Below are 18,381 nucleotides of genomic sequence, written 5' to 3'. Positions count from 1 at the left end.
TTTTCTTCCTCAGGCAATTTAGCTTCCTCTGTTTTCCCCTTTCCTTCCAGGCCTGTCCTAGGCATGAATTATGCCACTCTGGCAGAAGGCAGAATTGGCTGCAGTGAGTGTTTGTTTTCAATAATCCTGTTTCTCCTTTCCTCTCTACTACTAGACAATTCATAAAATGTGCTCAGCACAGTGCCTTGTCCATAGGAAGCACTCATTATATGTTCATTGTTCTTATTATTAAGAGGATTGTGCCAACTTAGGCCCAGTGCTGGTCCCCTCATCCTAGCTATGGCTACTGCTGTGTTATGGTACAGGGGAAATATATTATTAGTGGTACTTTGAGAGCAGCAATATATTGCTTCATGCAGAACCCCTTTTTCCCTTTCTTCCTGTCTTCATTTTCTCCTTTGGCTTTTGGGGTTCCTGATGAACTATATTTATTTCTATCTGCCATGGAAATGGGTACACGGAGGGTGATGACATAAACTTTAGGGTTCAAAAGTGCTCAGAAATGACCCAGCAATTGCATTCCAGGTATATACCTAAGATAACTGAAAACATGTTTACACGAAACTTGTCCATGATTATTCATAGGGTCATTATCCATAGTAGCCAAAAGTTGGAAACCATCCAAATGTCTATCAGCTGACGAATGGGTACACAAGATGTGGTATACCCATACAGGGGAAACTTACTCAACTATAAAAAGGGATGAAGCACTGATACATGCTACAACATGGATGGACCTTGAAACCTAATGCTAAGTAAAAGCAATCACAAAAGGCCACATATTGCATTACTCATTTTTTAATGAAATGTCCAGAATAGGCAAATCTAGAGAGACAGAAAGTAGATTAGTGGTTGCCAGAGGCTGGGGGTAGAGGGGAATGGGAAGCAACTGCTACTAGGAACGGAGTTTCTTTTTGGGGTGATGAAAGTATTCTGGAATTAGATAATGGTGTCAGTTGCACAAGCTGTATATATACTAAAAGCCACAGTGAAATGGTAAATTTAAAATAGTAAATTTTGTGGCATGTGAATCATATCTCCGTTTTTCAAAAATGCGCAGAAGCCCATGGAATGCATGACAGGTGTGAAAGTACATGATATTCTCTGTTCAGATAAAGAGAAATGAACTGTGAGCGTACCCTGGGACCTCAGCCTGATGGTACTCACTTGTGGGCACAGGCGTCTTCAGCAGAAATGTGGAGCCCACATGCTGGCCTCTCTAGGTAGCACTTGGCTTGGCCTCTCAGGAATCTTCTTCTGGCTGCTGGTGAACTTCATGGTGCTCCCTCTCCCAACAGCTCCCCAGGCATGGCAGACACATTGCAGAATCAGATACACACAGCCCTGCATTAGAAACATAGGAGCTTGCTGTTTGCCAGAGCAGAGAGAGCCTCAAGCTGCCATCACTGTGAGCTTGCTGACCTCCTAGTGCATTAGCTTTTTGCACAAAGCACTGACACTGACCACCAGGGGGTTGTCAAAAGATGTGGCCAGGAAGCTGTCAGCCCATTGCACCTCTTATACAAGGGAGCGCTTGTTCTGCTAAGGATTTCAGCTACCTTGGCCCTTCTTTCTCACCTTCATTCTCACTCAGATGACTGTTGTCACCTCATTCTAATGACTTGTGTGCCAGAAGCATCCTATGCATTTTGGAGGGCTTTTGCGTTAAAAAGGGAACAGCAGCTACAGTATCTTGCTTTTAAATAGCTCTTCCCAGCCTACAAAGGCTTGCTCTGTTGTTATCCCAAGTGATTCTCATCATAGCCTTGTGAGTGAGATGGACGTTATGTCCATTCTACCAAGAAGAAATCTGGTTAAATTACTGGATTGAGATAAATTGCGATTATAATCCAGGTCAGATGAGGTCAGATTCCATGTTCTTTCTGCTTTATACTGAGACTGCCTCTATGCTGAAATCTGGATCTCAGAAAAATATGTTGATTACTATACATTTTAGGTTTGATATTAAGGCTTCTTAGACATTTTCCAAATGAACGAATATATCTTAAAGCTTAATTTCAGCAATTTTGTCAGGTTAGAATTTCAAGTATATCTTACATTTCTTAAAAAAAATTTGAACTGGTTATATAATTAGGATAGGGCATGTCCTTTTGAATAGTGAATATTCATTTTGCTCAGAAATAGCAGAAAATGGCTTATTTAACTAATGTGCACTTAGAGGAACCTCAATCAGGAGCAGATAGCTACATCAGTTTTGAAATTGAAATGCTTGAATTTATTTGGATATCCTGGTTACAGAGAGTTGTTTTGGAAAATCCAAATGCCTGGGCCTTATTCCTGGACAGGGAATGTTCTTATTTGTAAAACCAAACTACCAGCACAGATTGGAGCCTGTTTAACACATACAACATTGTATCCTTTCTTGTTATGGTCATGTGTTGAGACAAGACACAGGAGAAAAGAGTGCCATCTATATGTATAATTTGTTATTTTAAAAACATAGGTAAGCCATGATGCTGACAATTAAAATAAATATGTGTATATTTGTTCAAGCCATTAACTTAATAGGAAAAACAGACATAAAGTGCCCTTCATTTTTTTGAAAAAAAAAAAAGTTTTAATAATAAAACCATACAGGAATGTGAGAAGTAGGGTAAGGGAAATTGGAAATTTACTTTTCTGTGTCTTTTATCTGAGGAATTCTTAGGTTATAGTTATTTTGAAATCCAAACTTCTCAGTGTAAAAATAGAAGTGAAGAAAGAGGAACAGATTGGAGTCTGGAAAAAAAAATAGAGAACGTACAGCAGGAAGGCTGTGTACGGGGGAATGCTGTGTTCAGCCTCATCTCAGATTTTCTCCGTACTGTGGAGATAACCAGGACGGTGAAGACTTGAACGGAGTTCAGAACAGTGGTTCTCCATGCTTTTGAGTTACAAAATTTTGATGAAAACAATTTGATGGAAGCTGTGGACAAGTGCTCCAGAATACTGAACATTTGCACACATGCACATTCATTTGCAGTTGATTTCAGCATATTCATGATCCTCATGAAGGTCGCTCATGAAGAGTGGGTCAGAATCGGCCATAGGAGTTTTCAGATTACAGATACCTAGGTCTCCCCTAGCCCAGGGCTCCTGTGATGGACCACTCTGGCAGGGAGGCATGAGTGCCAGGTTAAGACATGGCCAGGGATGGTTGTGATGGTTGATTTCTAAACTTGGGGTAGAGAGTTCAGTAACTGGTGTTCATCTTTAACTGAGAGCTGCCCCAGTGTGATGGGCTTCTCTCTCCCGGAATCACTTCACTGCTGGCTGGGCTGAACCCTCAGGAGGTGGACCTACTGTCCTGGACAACAGCCCCTAGAGTCAGGACCCCTCCTCTCCACCCCCATGCCCCTGCCCCTCAGCAACCCAGGCCTGGCCTAGCTCCATCCTCCTTGTGCCAGATGTGTGAGCGCCCTGGACTCCTTAAGTTAGACCTTGAAGAAGAGCTGTGTTTTCTTTTCAGGATAGTAGCCAGTGGTTCCTCCCTCCTATTGATTTTTGTGTTGTTTCATTTGTAAATAAGTGCTTGTTCTATGCTGTTAAAATGATGAATGCTAAAACAGTCTTTAAAGGTGGGAAAATTCATAGCTTCTTGAGAAAATAAATATAAAGGAAGTTATGGGTCATCTCTTCAACCTTGTCCACATCCTGGTTTATGTTCGTATTCCTCCAGCTAGGCACCAACATTACTCTGACATCTTCTAAGTTAATTAATAACATGGCACTGTCTCTAGCTATACACTTGTGTCATCTCTACAATTGTTTAATTGACAAGTTGAGTAGAAGCCCCATATCCAAAGTCACCAATCTGTAGTAATTGGTCAGTTATATACAATAAAATATGATTGAAACAGTGAATCACAAAAACATATACATAGACCATCTATTTTAACTGAAAACATATATGTGTACATTTGTTTGCCAATCTTTTGTTGTGTGTATTGCCCCTGGCTGGAGTTCTGATCTTTCTTGCCCAAAGCCATCTATACTATATCACCCACCCTTCCCAGTTTTGGTTTCTTTAAAGTGGAGCAAGAATCTGACACTTGTAAAATAGTCTAAGTGCAGAACACCTCCAGATTTTAGTGATTTTGTTATTCTTTTTTGCAGTTACCTCACCCATACCTAATGCACAGTATTTAGAAATGGCACATAGCTTTTATTGACTTGTTTTTTCATAGGAAAAAGAACTCATTTTCTTTCTATGCACACATTTCATTGGTTTACCTAATTTTCAATTAAATTATGTCATTTCAATAACTTGTACAACTGATAGAAACTGGTTTGGGAGCAAGCCAAATGACTCCTAGGGGGAGAATGAACCAAGCTGTTAGCTGCAGGAGTACACAGATAGGGAAAATTCTGAATTGGTTTTGTAGAGACAGATTAAGAGTGCTTGTACTGCAATATGTGTTGAAGAAAAGAAAAGTTGTGGCACCATGTTTTAAGGTACACTGAAGCTACTTTATTTTACTTGTAAAATAAATTCCTATAAGGAGGAATGCACTTACTTAACTTTAAGAGAATCTGCACAACATCACTATCCAGGATGAATGATTAGAAGTAGACCAGAACAGTTATGACCAGGAGGTTATCTCTGGGAGGTCATCTCTGTGGGATCAACCTCCCATGACAAACACTGTTTTCATCTTCACCTTTACCAACTACTTTTTCTGCATTTAACCAATAAAATTTGCAGTAACAAATATCGATAGTTGCAAGGTTACATACAAACAGTCTTTGGAATTATGAAAGCTAACTTTCAATATTATAGACTAATTAGCTCAGTGCTGTTAAATGATTTGGACAAAACCTAACCTTAATGATTTCAAGTAGAGAACTTATACAGATTTAGCTTAAAGTTTATGATAACTGCTATGTAAATACTTAACTTTTTAATCTATTAAAACAAATGCTAAGTTTTAATGAAGTGTTTTAAATTCTCAAAAATGCTTCCTTGTAGTTTTTCTCAGGGTTCCTGCTAAACTACTTGCCATCTCTGGTTTTAATTTTAATTTGAACAAAGCTGAATCAAAGACACGTAGGGGTTTTTGTTATTGTTGTTTTGCTTTGGCTTTGTTTTTTGAGACAGAATCTTGCTCTGTTGCCCAGGCTGGAGGGCAGTGGCATGATCTCAGCTCACTGCAACCTCCACCTCCCAGACTCAAGTGATTCTCCGGCCTCAGCTTCCTGAGTAGCTGGTATTACAGGCATGCACCATCACGCCCAGCTAATTTTTGTATTTTTAGTAGAGATAGGGTTTTGCCCATGTTGGCCAGGTTGGTCTCAAACTCCCGACCTCAGGTGATCCACCCACCTCAGCCTCCCAAAGTGCTGGGATTACAGGTGTGATCCACCACACCCAGCCAACATGTAGGGTTTATAATAATTTATTTCCACCGAAAGAAAGAGTATGTATATTTAGCTAGATTAAGGTATTACTATAAAGTCCAGTTAGTGAATTTCCCTTCTTTCTTCCAAAGTCATTAAAACAAATTGTCCTCAGCCCTGAGGATTATATCATGTTCTTTCCTCCCTGGCATTTAAATCAGTGTAAAAATGTCCCTTGGAATCATTTCTGTGGGGGACTGTAAAAGCAGTAAAACACATGGCATCTTCACAGGGCTTGTAGTCTGGTTAGAGAAACAAGATTGACACACTTGAAACAGATTTTACCAAATGTTTGATTAAGTATAAAATGGGAAGTAAAAGTAATAATTGCTGAAGCACCTGCTTTGCATGGTCTATTTTGCACATAGTAGAGGCTTGAGGGATTAAGAAATTTGAGGGAATATGTGGAACTAAAACTAGAGTCTGAAGAATAAGTGGAATCTGAACTGACTAGTGAATAAGCGGGAGAATTCTGGGCAGGAGGAAAAGTATGTTAGGGTCATGATGCAACAGGATTTGTTTTGTAACTGGAATTTCCTTATGGTCTATCTGGGCACTTCCTAACTTCCCTGAATCTGATCTTGACACTGACTTGTCCTTGGTTATACTTTTCTTTCCCTATCCAAGAATCTGCATAAGACCAATGGTCTGTTCTAGCCTACCATTCAATCTCTGATGGTGTGGCATTGGGAAAGTGCTGTAGGGGTACATTCATAATGATAACCACCTCTTTTTTATTATTCTGTGCACTCTTTTTTTCTAACTTTTATTTTAGGTTCTAGGGTACATGTGAAGGTTTGTTACATAGGTAAACTCATATAATGAGGGTTTGTTGTACAGATTATTTCATCACCCAAGTATTGAGCCTAGTACCCAATAGTTATTTTTCCATTCTTCTCCCTTCTCCAACCCTCGACCCTCAAGTAGACCCCAGTATCTGCTCTTCCCTCCTTTGTGCCTATGAGTTCTCATCATTTAGCTCCCACTTCTAAGTGAGAACATGCAGTATTTGGTTTTCTGTTCCTGCATTAGTTTGATAAGGATAATGGCCTCCAGCTCCATCTATGTTCCTGCAAAAGATATGATCTTGTTCTGTTTTATGGCTGCATAGTATTTCATGGTGTATATGTACCACATTTTCTTTATCCAGCCTGTCACTCATGGGTATTTAGGTTGATTCCATGTCTTTGCTATTGTGAATAGTGATGTGGTGAACATTCACGTGCATGTGTCTTTATGGTAGAATGATTTATATTCCTCTGGGTACATACCCAATAATGCGATTGCTGGGTTGAATATTAGTTCTACTTTTAGCTCTTTGAGGCATCACCACACTGCCTTCCCTAACGGTTGAACTAATTTTCACTCCCACTGACAGTGTATAAGTGTTCCCTTTTCTCTGCAACCTCGCCAGCAAATGATAACCATCTTTTTTTTTTTTTTTTTTGAGGCGGAGTCTTGCTGTGTCGCCCAGGCTGGAGTGCAGTGGCGCGATCTCAGCTCACTGCAAGCCCCGCCTCCTGGGTTCACCCATTCTCCTGCCTCAGCCTCCCAAGTAGCTGGGGCTACAGGCACCCGCCACCATGCCTGCCTAATTTTTTGTATTTTTAGTAGAGACGGGGTTTCACCGTGTTAGCCAGGATGGCCTCTATCTCCTGACCTCGTGATCCGCCCACTTCGGCCTCCCAAAGTGCTGGGATTACAGGTGTGAGCCACCGCACCCAGCTGATAACCATCTTTTATCGAGTGCCTTTTAGTAGGTGCTTGCATGAATCAGGATAGGCTAGGTTATGATGCAGTAACAAACATTCATGTGGGTGTTTGATTTCAAATTTCAGTGGATTAAAATGAAGAACTTTTATTTCTTGCTATGCTACATGGCCAGTGTGGGTTGGTAGGGATGAGAGGCAAGGCCTCAGCTTGTTGCTGTCATTCAGGGACTCGGGCTGGCCCCTGCCCCTACTTACATATACCACTGCCACTCATCAGAAAGGCCCAACTCCTTTCCCGTGACACATTCTAATCCTCCTTTCTAACTCACTAAGGATTTATCCTCCATGACATTTTCAGAACCACTAGTGAACTTTTTAGTGTGTTCTGTATCTTCTGGAGAAAGAATTTCATGGATTTCTTACCTGTTGCACTGAGTTTATCAGTGCAAGACAGCCATTTTGGTTTTTACCTGGGAATCCTTTCTGAAGTACTACTGGGCATGCCATGTCTATATTATCAACTAGCTTTGGGGAAGATAAAACTCAGACCTGGGTTGGAGGCAGCATGGGGTAGTGGAGCAAGTATGGGACCAGCAGCCTAGAGGCCTGGGCCAGAATCCATCACTGTCACCTCCTACCTGGGTGACTTTGCCATGTCATTTCACCTCTCTGAACTTCGTTTTCTTCAATTACAATATGAAGCAGCTAGTCTTGATTATTATTAAGGTCTCTTTTAATGCAAAGACCCCCTACCAGTACAATAGGTGCAGTGTAGGCCCAGCTACTTGGGAGGCTGAGGCAGGAGGATTACTTGAGTCCAGGAGTTCAAGTCTAGCCCGGGCAATATAGTGAAACCCTAGTCTTAAACATTTTTTTCATAAAAAAAAAAAAAAAACAATGATTCCCTACAAGTACAAAGCAAGTAAAATTTAAAGCTTGAAATTGTTTGTGTCTTTTGTATTCTGTAACTGCTTTTTTCATTTTAAGTTTTTACTTATGGATGGAAGGTTGTTTTTCTTTAATGAAAGGAATATTAGTCATTTCTCATACAATTAAGAAATATATTCGAGATTTCATCAGCTTAGATCTGCTATGTTGTACAGTTTGTCACCTGTACTCTCGTTATTTCCAATCTGAAATGGGGAGAGGGGCCTGGGCCGAGGTCAGTTGCCACTTTGGCAGCTTCGCTTCTAACCTTGGAGATTCTTGCTCCCATTCACCAAAGAATCCTGAGTCCAGAGAGTTCCACAGCAGCAAACCCAATCAGAATGGATTGACTTCCAAAAAGGTCTGCTTCCTTCAGCAATTCTTCATGTCCCTGAAAAAGGCCACTTCGTAATAAAGACTGTGGATTTTTCCTTCCATTTAGGGTTGAGGTTGAAATACTTTTGGTTCCAGAGGAGTCCAGTCGACTCTGCCTGCCTTGTTCTGCCCTGGTGGCAGCTTCCCAGAGATTCAAAAGAAGCTTTTATGTGGCTTCTCCTAACTTGTCAGCCACTATAACTTATAGTGCATTCAGACAGAAAAATGTTCTATAAATATAGAATCATGCAAGGAATGTCCTGGAACCAGAGCGTTATCTGTAATTGTCAGGTGGGATTTACTGAGACTACCAAATACTGTATCACTGTCAAATGGCAAGAGAGTAGGATAGGTCAGTATGAAACATGAACAATATGAAAATGACAAAAGAGTTAATGGATGAATGAATGCTGAGAACTGAGAAATACATATATGTATACATGCACGGTTATGTGCAACCAATGACATATTCAGTGGGATGTGATAGCCTCATGAGGAAACCGCTGCTACTCTTTAACCATGTGATAAATGGTGTGTGGCTTTGCTCTCCCCCATCCCCCAACCCCTGGGCCTGTCTACTCATGGCAGAGCACTTTATGTCCTGCTTGCTTTTGTCCTGTCTCAGAGGAGAGGATTCAAGCACCATCCAGTGTCTACAACTGGTTTCCAAGAAAGGCTTTGCTTCCCATCAATGTCCTGTGCCACTTGTGGCCTCTGTCCCCTTGTCAGCCTTTGGGGTGGCTGTGGGATGCTGCTGCTCCGTGTTTTGGGTGCTCTCTGTGGCCTCTGGGATGCATTATTTCTGCCACGATCCCTGTTCTCCTGCACTTGCTGACTAGGTGAGGCATTTTAATTCTTTTCCGTGATAAAAATGACTTCTGGTTTAAAGCCTGGAAAGGAAACACTTTCCCTGGTTTGAATGAAGTTGAGACTGATGTGGGCTGAGAGCCACCAAAGAGACCTCGGGGAGCCCTATGGACCCCCTGGGTTGCAGGTTCTCTTGTGGGGAAGATGGAGATTGCTGTGCAGGTGTTGCGGGAAGACCCCCCTTTCCTCTGTTTTCTCTCAGGCCCCCCTTTTCCTGTTCTTGTCTCCATTCCTCTCCCCACTTTTTTTCTGTCTGGCTTATTTACTTATAGAGAACACTACTCTAAAATGAAAATAGAATATATAACTTCTAAATTACTCTTATTAAAAATGATGAAATACAGAAAATCTGAGAATGACAACATGTAGAGAGTGGATGGGAAAAATAAAAAGAAAAGCCTCAAAATAAAAGTATAAATAAAGTAATGTAAATGCACTTAAGTGTGTCAGTTATCAAGAAATGTAACTATTGAAGGGAAAAGTTTATAAAATTAAATCAACTAAGTGCTGTATACAAAAGAAGTATTCAAAGTAACATAGGTTAAAAATCAAGGCCTGGCGTGGTGGCTTACGCCTGTAATCCCAGAACTTTGGGAGGCCGAGGTGGGCAGATCATTTGAGGTCAGGAGCTTGAGACCAGCCTGGCCAACATGGTGAAACTCCATCTCTACTAAAAATACAGAAATTAGCACCCACCTGTAATCCCAGCTACTCGGGAAGCTGAGGCAGGAGAATCACTTGAACCTGGGAGGCAGAGGTTGTAGTGAGTGAGATCATGTCACTGCACTCTAGCCTGAGCAAGACTCCCCTCAAAAAATACATAAATAAATAATAATATAATAAAATAAAAATCAAGTGAAAAATATGCCAATAAAATACAAATCTCAAATAAAAACACGGTTTACAAATATCGACAGACAAAATTTCAAGGCAAGAAGCATTAACTGGAACAAACTGGTGGCTTTTATGTCCTCCCCACCCTCTGCCAACCCCCATTTCCCTTTGGTTTTAATAGCAACTCAGGATCCCAAGCATCTTTGAAATGGGTTTATAGGGGTGCAGCAGACCTTCCTCCTGAATACACTGATGTCTCAGGGCTGGTAAATGTTTGGGGGAAGGGTAACTAACTGAAGTAAGTCGATGAACATAGCAGATTGGTGTTGATTCAGATGATGTTAAACTTTTAGGATTCTGAGTTTCAGAAAGTCCAGGTAACCTTACGTATTTTGAATAGGGTGTGTATACATGTGGAGGCAGGGTGTGTGAGAGAGACAGACAGAGACAAGAAGAGGCAGAGAGAGAGAGAGATAATCCTTACAAATATGGTTAGTGTTTTTCTAAATTCCCTTTGCTTTCCTAGGCACACTTGCTTTTTTTTTTTTTTCGATAAATGTTGTCCTTCTGTTGCCCAGGCTAGAGTGCAGTGGTGCAACCATAGCTCACTGTAACCTTGAATTCCTGGGCTCAAGCGATCCTCCTACCTCAGCCTCCCAAGCAGCTGGGACTACAGGAGTGTACCACCACACTTGGCTAATTTTGTAACTTTTCATAGAGATGAGGGTCTTGCTTTGTTGCCCAGGCTGGTCTTGAACTCCTAGCCTTAGGTGATCCTCCCACCTCAGCCTCCCAAAACTCTAGGATTACAGGCCTGAACCACCGTGCTCGGCCGAAACATTCTTATATAAACTTACTTTCATAAGAAAACTGAAACTCGTCCCTCCTTTCCAGGTTGATGTGCTACCTCAATGAAACCCATAATTTGACATCTGAAACTTTACTACGTATGCAGACACTGTATAGTTTCCACCTCATGAAAACAAGTGAAAATCTCGGCTTTCACTGGATCCACTCTAGGTATATGGCTTCTGTTTTTACTGCCCATGATAAAAATCTAAAATATATTACGTTTTATTCTCTTAGCCATCCCCTGGTGTGTTTCAGTCTTGCTCATATTTGAACCATTTTGACCTACACAGAAAATGTGGTGAATTTAAAGATGTCAATTTAAGAACAAACTCCAACTCAAATTTGTTTAGCCACTCTTTCCAACTTATCAAAATAACTTAGAGGATAAATCCAGAGTTGAGTGTTTTTTCCTTCTTGTCTTATATTTTTTATTCCTTCCTAAAAGTTATCAGGGCCTGCTTGAATTATAATGCATTTTTTCTTGTCAGAGCTGATTTGATTTCTGGCTCCCCTGCCTCCCAGCCTACCCTCTGTGTCATGCTGCAGAGGCGGCAGATTGGCGCTCTGGATTTGAATTTCAGCATGCCTGCTGTCTGCTGCCAGAGACATTTAGCAGATGGGCTTGCAGAGAGAGAGCTGGGTCTTGACAGGGAGGGAGCCTCAGGGGAAGAGGCTCCTATGGGACGGGCTGGCTCTGCCCGTTCTCACCTTGTTGTTTTGACCCTGGCCCACTACTGGATCTGTCACAAGATTAGCAGAGGCTCAGTTTTTTACTGTTGTTGTCTTTAATATCCAGCACTTTGCTTATGACACATAAGGGTGTGGAATTCTTCGAGTTTTCCTCTGAGGGGTTTGCAAAGCTTCTTGAATCTTTAGGCTATATTTTCCATCATATTTGGGGGGGTCTTTCAGTCATTCTTTCTTCCTTTTTTTTTTTTTTTTTTTTTGAGGCAGGGTCTCACTTTGTCAGACAGGCTGGAATGCAGTGGCACAGCATGACTCACTGCAGCCTTGACCTCCCAGTCTCAAGCAATCCTCTCACCTCAGCCACCAGAGTAGCTGGGATTACAGCTGGGATTTACTACCATGCCTAGCTAATTTTTGTATTTTTGTAGAGACAGGGTCTCGCCATGTTGCCCAGGCTGGCCTTGAACTCCTGAGCTGAAGTGATCCGCCCGCCTCAGCCTCCCAAAGGGCTGGGACTGCAGGTGTGTGCCATCGTGCCTGGCCTCATTATTTCTTTAATTTTTTTTTTCCTGCACTGCATTCTTTCTTCCCCTCCTCTGGAATATCAGTGACATGAATGCTAGACTGCTTGGTATTGCTGCACAGGTCCCCAAGGCTCTTTCCCCCCTGCCCACAATAATTTTTCTCTCTGTTTTTCACATTGGATACTTTCTATTGATCTGTCTTCAAGTTCACTGGCTCTTTCTTGTGTCAAATTCTTTCTGCTATTGAATTCATCCCCTGAGATTTTATTTCAGTTATTGTATTTTCTGTTCTGGAATTTCCATTTGGCTCCCTATGCTTCCTATTTCTTTGCTGAGACTTTCTATCTTGCCCTTGGTTTCAAGCATGTCCACCTTTACTTCATGGATTATTTTGTAAATGTTGCTCTTAAGTCTTTGCCAAAAATTTCAACATCTGTATCAGGCCTACATTGGCATCTGCTGATTATCTTTTTCCCACATAAGTTGGGATTTTCCTGATTCTTCATATGCTTAGTAGTTTGGGACTGTATCCTGAAAATTTGAATATTATAAGGCCGAGTTTTGTTTAAATACTGTGGATAATGTCGATATATTTGTTTTAACAGGCAGTTATCCTGGTTGGGTCCAGGCCTCAAGTTCCCACCAGCCTCCTGTGGGTTGTAATTTCCATGTCAGCTCTGTTTTCAAAGGCTTGGTAGGGGTTTCACCTCTGTCCCATGTGTATCCCACCTAGTGGCCAGTCTGGGGCTTGGGCAGAGGTCTGTCTGTTAGCTCCAGAGGTCCATCTATTAGCTCATTTCTCAGTCTTTGCTGTGCCAGGCAGGATCAGATCCACACATGCACAGTTCTAGAGTGAGCCCAGGTGCTTCACAAACCCGTTAATGGGGCTGCCTTCCCAAGCTACTCCTTCTCCCCAGTTTCCCCAGTATTATCCAGTTCCCTACGGTTTTTGAATCTATGACCAGAAAGTTTGAGCTTTTACCCCTGCTTTGCCTACGCTCTGCTTCACACTTCCTGTGACTGTGCCTGAGTCCAAGGCCAAGCTGCGGGAAGAGAGAGACAGAAATAGTCAATGAGGATTCACCCCACTCTCTGGGGTCCACTGCCTCAGATAGGAGAGGAAACTTCCATTTTCGCAGAGTTCTAGGTGCCTTCAGGCCCCCACTGTGGCTTCTACCATCTTAGTGGGATTACTTGCAAGAAGGGAGAAAGGGAAAAAAAGGAGGAAAAGTGAGGATTTCCTCTACTATCCCTGAGCATCGGGAGACGCCCCGCCTCCTGGAGCCTGAACTGCGGGGCTGCTCCTGGTGCTTCCTGGCTGCGCCAGTGCCCACCACCGGTGCCAGGCAGCCTAGAGTAGGGGCGGGCAGGACACCAGAAGGAAAAGCAATGGTGACCTGGCTTCTAGTTTCGAGGTATTTTGAATTCTGGTCTTCTTCTCCAATCTGCCTGCTACTGTTTACTTTTCAGATTCCTCAAATAACCGCTCTGTGCATTCTGTCCAGGTTTTACTGCTGCATTCCGTGGGAGGCGCGGGGTGGGAGTGTGCTTACCCAGAACGGAAACTGAGATCCTTTGTTTTTAAATGAAATTTTTGCATGGGTTACCTGAATTTTAAACATCACTGCACAATGTATAACTGATTCTTGCTCTTTCTGAAGCAGGGCCGGGTCTGAGAAACAGGCCAATTACAGGAGAAGGCTGAGGGGAAGGCACGTGAAACTGCACCCCGCACTCCCCTCGCAGCCTTCAGAAGCGCTGGGCACACACTGAGGGCGTTACAGAAACGTAACGGCAGTGCTCACAGCCTCAGCCAGGGCTAGAGTCATGTTCTGTTCAGATACCATTTTGTGCCTCTCCCTCCCCCAACTACTCCCACCCCCAACCCCTCTAAAAAGGAATAAACAGTTTCCTTCAGTCATTGTTTCCTGCCCACTAACAGATGCTCTTAATTAGCACAAAATTGCAGCAAAATTGCTAAATAAATCTATTTTACTTGTTTTGGATTTGTTTCTCCCAGAAAGCTTAGGCTTCTCCATCGTCAACACATCAACACACACTCACTTTATTGCTGAGTTGGAGTCGAGGACTCACAACCTAGTTCCTTGTTCATTTCCACGCACCCAACTGTGATGCACAGAATTGATGGTTAGCCATCTTTCCCAGCAGAAAACTGCTGGTTTTAAAACTCTTCAGGAGCTCACTGGGGTGGGAACATGCATTTGGGAGTATTGAGACTTTATAAAAAATATCCCAAACACTCTATCAGTTATCTATCGTGATAAAGAAACTGATCATTTACATTAGTCATCATATAATTTCATCCTCCAAAGGACTGTAGCCTTGAAACACAGAGGAATGGGGCATTAGAAGCATCCTTTTGGTTTACTTTATACAAAAAATGTAGAAACATGCTTGTCAAGCTGATGGTGGCACCATTTTTTGGTAATTTCTTCATGGGCTGCCTAAGGTCATTCATGGGTGTGAGGATATGGTCTGTGAAGGAGGAAGCTGTTATTCCAAATTTTACAACAAAGAAAGCTTTTGCATAACACAGAATCGATAGCTCTCTTTTCTAGGTCATGAGTGGGCCTGCTTTTTTTCCTGTAATGTTTTTAAATGCTACATGGTCTTGAATTAATATATTTCTATTATGTACACGAGTGTAAGCTGGTAGGCAAAGGAGTATTTTAAAATATTCCCTTTTTTTGGCATTATCTTTTAGGAGTAAAATCTTGGAATTCAGCTTCATGGCTTGAGAGAATCACTTTCTTTTTTTCAAGAAACAAAACTTTATGCTGAGATCACAAATGACAAAAATATCCCAAAGCCTCATGGCTGTGCTTGTTGCAGTCTTTTTGAGTCAAATCCATTATCTCCATGCACTGAATGACTCAGTGATCACTTTTTACCCTTCGGGAAGTAGAATCTCAGATATCTGCAAAATAGCCACTAAATAACATGAACTAGTTGCGTATGGAATCTTCTGCTGTCCTTAATCTGAATTTTTGGAATTTTTCTCTAGTAATGAAAACATTTGCCTCTCATTAGAAGAAGCCTGCTCACTTTTCAATGCACATTTTCTGGACAAGGTGCCAGATAAGGCCTTTGCAAAACTGAAAGGAGGCTGCTTCCTTACCTTGGAAATCAGGACCATGCCTGCCCTGAGAAATGCTTGTCTGAGGTGGGGCAGGCCCCTTTGTATGAATGCCCTGGTGGTTTAGAAATAGAGGGGGTCCCCACTCCTGCAGGAGCTCAGGAACAAAGCTGCTTCTCTGTGGCAACTCATTGTAATACCTCATTTGACATTTCAGCTCAGGCCTCCTGGGGACAGACAAACAGACCAATCCAAAATGATGTTATTTCCAGCCACCTCTGCTTAAGCTGCTGCTTTACCTGTCTGAAGAGGAAGTACAGGTGGCAGGCAGGATTGGGAATCCACGTTCCCACCTCCTGGGAGCAATAGGGGTGGCGTTGTTATGGCCATTTGATATTTGAAACACGTGGATGATAGGCATTTAATGTACGCTGGCATTTAGGGAATTGTTTGGAGTAAAATCACAATGATTAAAAAGAGCTTTTAAAAAGGGAAAGATGATTTTTGTCCTTTTCTATTTAACCTGCCATTGACGTTTTAAGGTGCTCAGAGAATTCTCTTTGTGGGAATTTGGGAAGGACAAATGTTGATGTATACACTAGAGAATTAAGACAAATGATAATTGAAAGAGATGATAAAAGCTAGTGGTTTCCATGGGGAAATAATCACAAACTGCTGTCAGACTGATTCCAATAAGAACATTGCTTTATGTGAAATGTTTTTTAAACAGCTCAACCAAAGCATTAAGCCAGAGCACTTCTGAGGGCATCTATTTGCGGTGTTTCTATTATATCCCCATCTGAGACTCCTCAACTTAACATTATTCACTGTTCCAGCTGCTGTGCTTAGCTTCTTTGTGGTCAACACTCAGTTGGAAATGAAAAATATTAGGTTGCAAGAAGAATACTATTTGCGGACCCTTAAGATCATTCTATAGTTTCACCATATTGATTTACCATATGGATTCTAAATTATTGATCTGTGAAGTTACTTTTGTATGTTAGCTCAGGTTAAATGCTGCTACTGTGTTTAAGATGTCTCTTTAATAATGCTGGAAAGACCTTTGATGTGCTTTTGGGCTTCTAGTAGTGGAGACTGCTTCCCATGCTCTGCCTTTGTATTTTCAGGCATTTATTTTGGAGTAATACTCAGGCGCTGTACCTTTTTGTGCCCCCAGTGTACCCTGTAGAGATCTCTGTCAGAGCCCCTATAACCTTTATGGCATTTATTGGTTTACACAGCTGTGGCCTATATTAAATTGTGACACAGAGCCTGGCATGTGGCACAAATGCCCACTGAATGAATGAATGACTCCTTGGTCAAGTCTCACCGCCTCTTTCCAAAGAATGCTGGAACAAGAAGCCTTCCATTTGCCCCTGCTGGCCCAACCTCCACCCTGCTCCACCCCGGGAGGCTGACCTGCAGGGACCAAGCACAGCCTCAGTCTTCCCACTTTCCCTTTGAGTTTGGCCAACAGGAGGCAGGAGATTGGTGGGTGGGGCAGACAGGGTGGAGTATGTAATAGGATTGGCTGTATTCCTGTACTACAGACTTCTCCATATAGTTCCCTTTAGGCTTGTAAGGGCTCTCCGGTGTTACCAGACACAGGTATTGCATTATTTATTCTTTATTGGTTTCCTTAAGCCCTGCCCACACCTTTGTAAATAGTCTTTTTGTTAAATTCTCTCAAATTAGCCAGTTTGAATGAGCCCACTGGATCCTGCTGGGACCCTGACTGATTGCCCAAGTCACCCAGATAACAACATCGGTTATAATCTAGGTGTAACACCTTTCCTCACTCATCATAAGCATACGGCCAACACTGTTAACAAAAGACAGGTGAACAAGAGAAAAGCATAACAAATTTATTTAATCAAAGTTTTACATGACATGGAAGCCTTCAGAAATGAAGACCTAGAGATGCAGGGAAAATGATCTATTTTAATGCTTAGGTTCCATGAAGATGGACAGCTACGTGGAAGTGTGATTGGACAAGAGGGTCTGATCTAATGGTAATAGACTGAGCGGGGAACCCCAGCAAGGCCTGTCTGTTCAGCTTCCTCTTGGTCTCTCTGTGTAGTGTTTCTTCCTCCTGGGTATGGGGCAAGATCCCTCTGGAACAAAGGTATTTGGGGAGAAGGGAGAGAGTGACCTTTGTAGATTTTATGGCTTGCTTTGGGAAGAGGGTCTCCAGTTTCTCTCACCTGCCTTGCGGAAGAGGAATTCTGGTTTCTAGAACTCACTTTGGGGAAGAAAGAGGAGTGAGAGACAGGAGGGCCACAGAAGGTCAGAGAGAACTCGCCTTTGAGGCCCATCCAGTGTCTTTTTGAGACAGTCAAGTATAAAGGGGACCCCAGAGAAACTCTGACCAGCCTGTGCCCTGGGAGGAATGCACAACGGGCCAGAGCCCCTGGGAACTTTGCACCATTTGCAGTGGGGAGGAGCCTGGCCTCTCCTCTTCTGGGGTGGAAACTGGGATTCAATCTGTGAGGCAGGAAGCCAGCTAGCAGAACTTTTGCTTTGCTGAGAGTCCCTGTTTCCCTTTTTTCCTTTTTGCCCAGTAAATTCCATTTTTCTCACCCTTCAAAGTGTCTGTGAGCCCAATCTCTCATGGTCATCTGACAAAGACCCCATTTTACCTGAACTAAGGAGAAAGTCCTACAACACTTTAAAGTTCATACCATGCCAAAGCACAAGACTTTGGGGAATCATATTCTGAGCCCCAACAACATCATAGTCTGTCTCCCTTGCATTATTTCAGTAAACCCCCTCTTCTAGGCCAGCCTACCTCTGAATTAGAATCAGCTGGAGCAGGAGTCAGCAAACTACAGCTTGCAGGCCCAATCCAGCCTGCTGCCTGTTTGTGTAAATGGAGCTTTATTGGAAGACAGCCATAACCATTTGTTTACTTACTGTCTATGGCTGCTTTTGAGCTACAACAGGAGGCAAAGAGTTGCAACAGAAACTGTGTGGCCTGCAAAGTCTAAAACATTGGCTATTTGACCCATTATAGAAAAGATTTGCCAACTCCTGATTTTGAGGAAAACCATAACATGTGAACTTCATCATTTTCATCCAGGGACTCCTGGGCCAGATGCTCGGGGCCCTT

The 18,381-nt window shown here is 42.4% G+C and overlaps 1 protein-coding gene across 6 annotated transcripts in view; it reads left to right on the top strand.

The window, feature by feature from the left end:
* METTL24 (methyltransferase like 24) overlaps nucleotides 1-18,381 on the top strand; it is a 131,858-nt gene that overhangs the window by 14,964 nt on the left and 98,513 nt on the right. The window contains exon 1 of one of the 6 annotated variants that reach the window (XM_034962699.3): nucleotides 9,523-11,132. The exons of 4 other annotated variants lie outside the window; for them this stretch is intronic. The gene's annotated coding sequence lies outside the window, so the exon portion shown is untranslated. Of the gene's footprint in view, nucleotides 1-9,522; nucleotides 11,133-18,381 lie in introns of those variants that run through there. One more of the 6 variants, XM_034962697.3, reaches the window with a different exon arrangement.

This window comes from Pan paniscus, chromosome 5, assembly GCF_029289425.2.
Source record: "Pan paniscus chromosome 5, NHGRI_mPanPan1-v2.0_pri, whole genome shotgun sequence".
NCBI classification, from domain to species: domain Eukaryota; kingdom Metazoa; phylum Chordata; class Mammalia; order Primates; family Hominidae; genus Pan; species Pan paniscus.
Note: the sequence above shows the minus strand (reverse complement) of the source record. Positions and strands in the feature narration are given on the sequence as shown.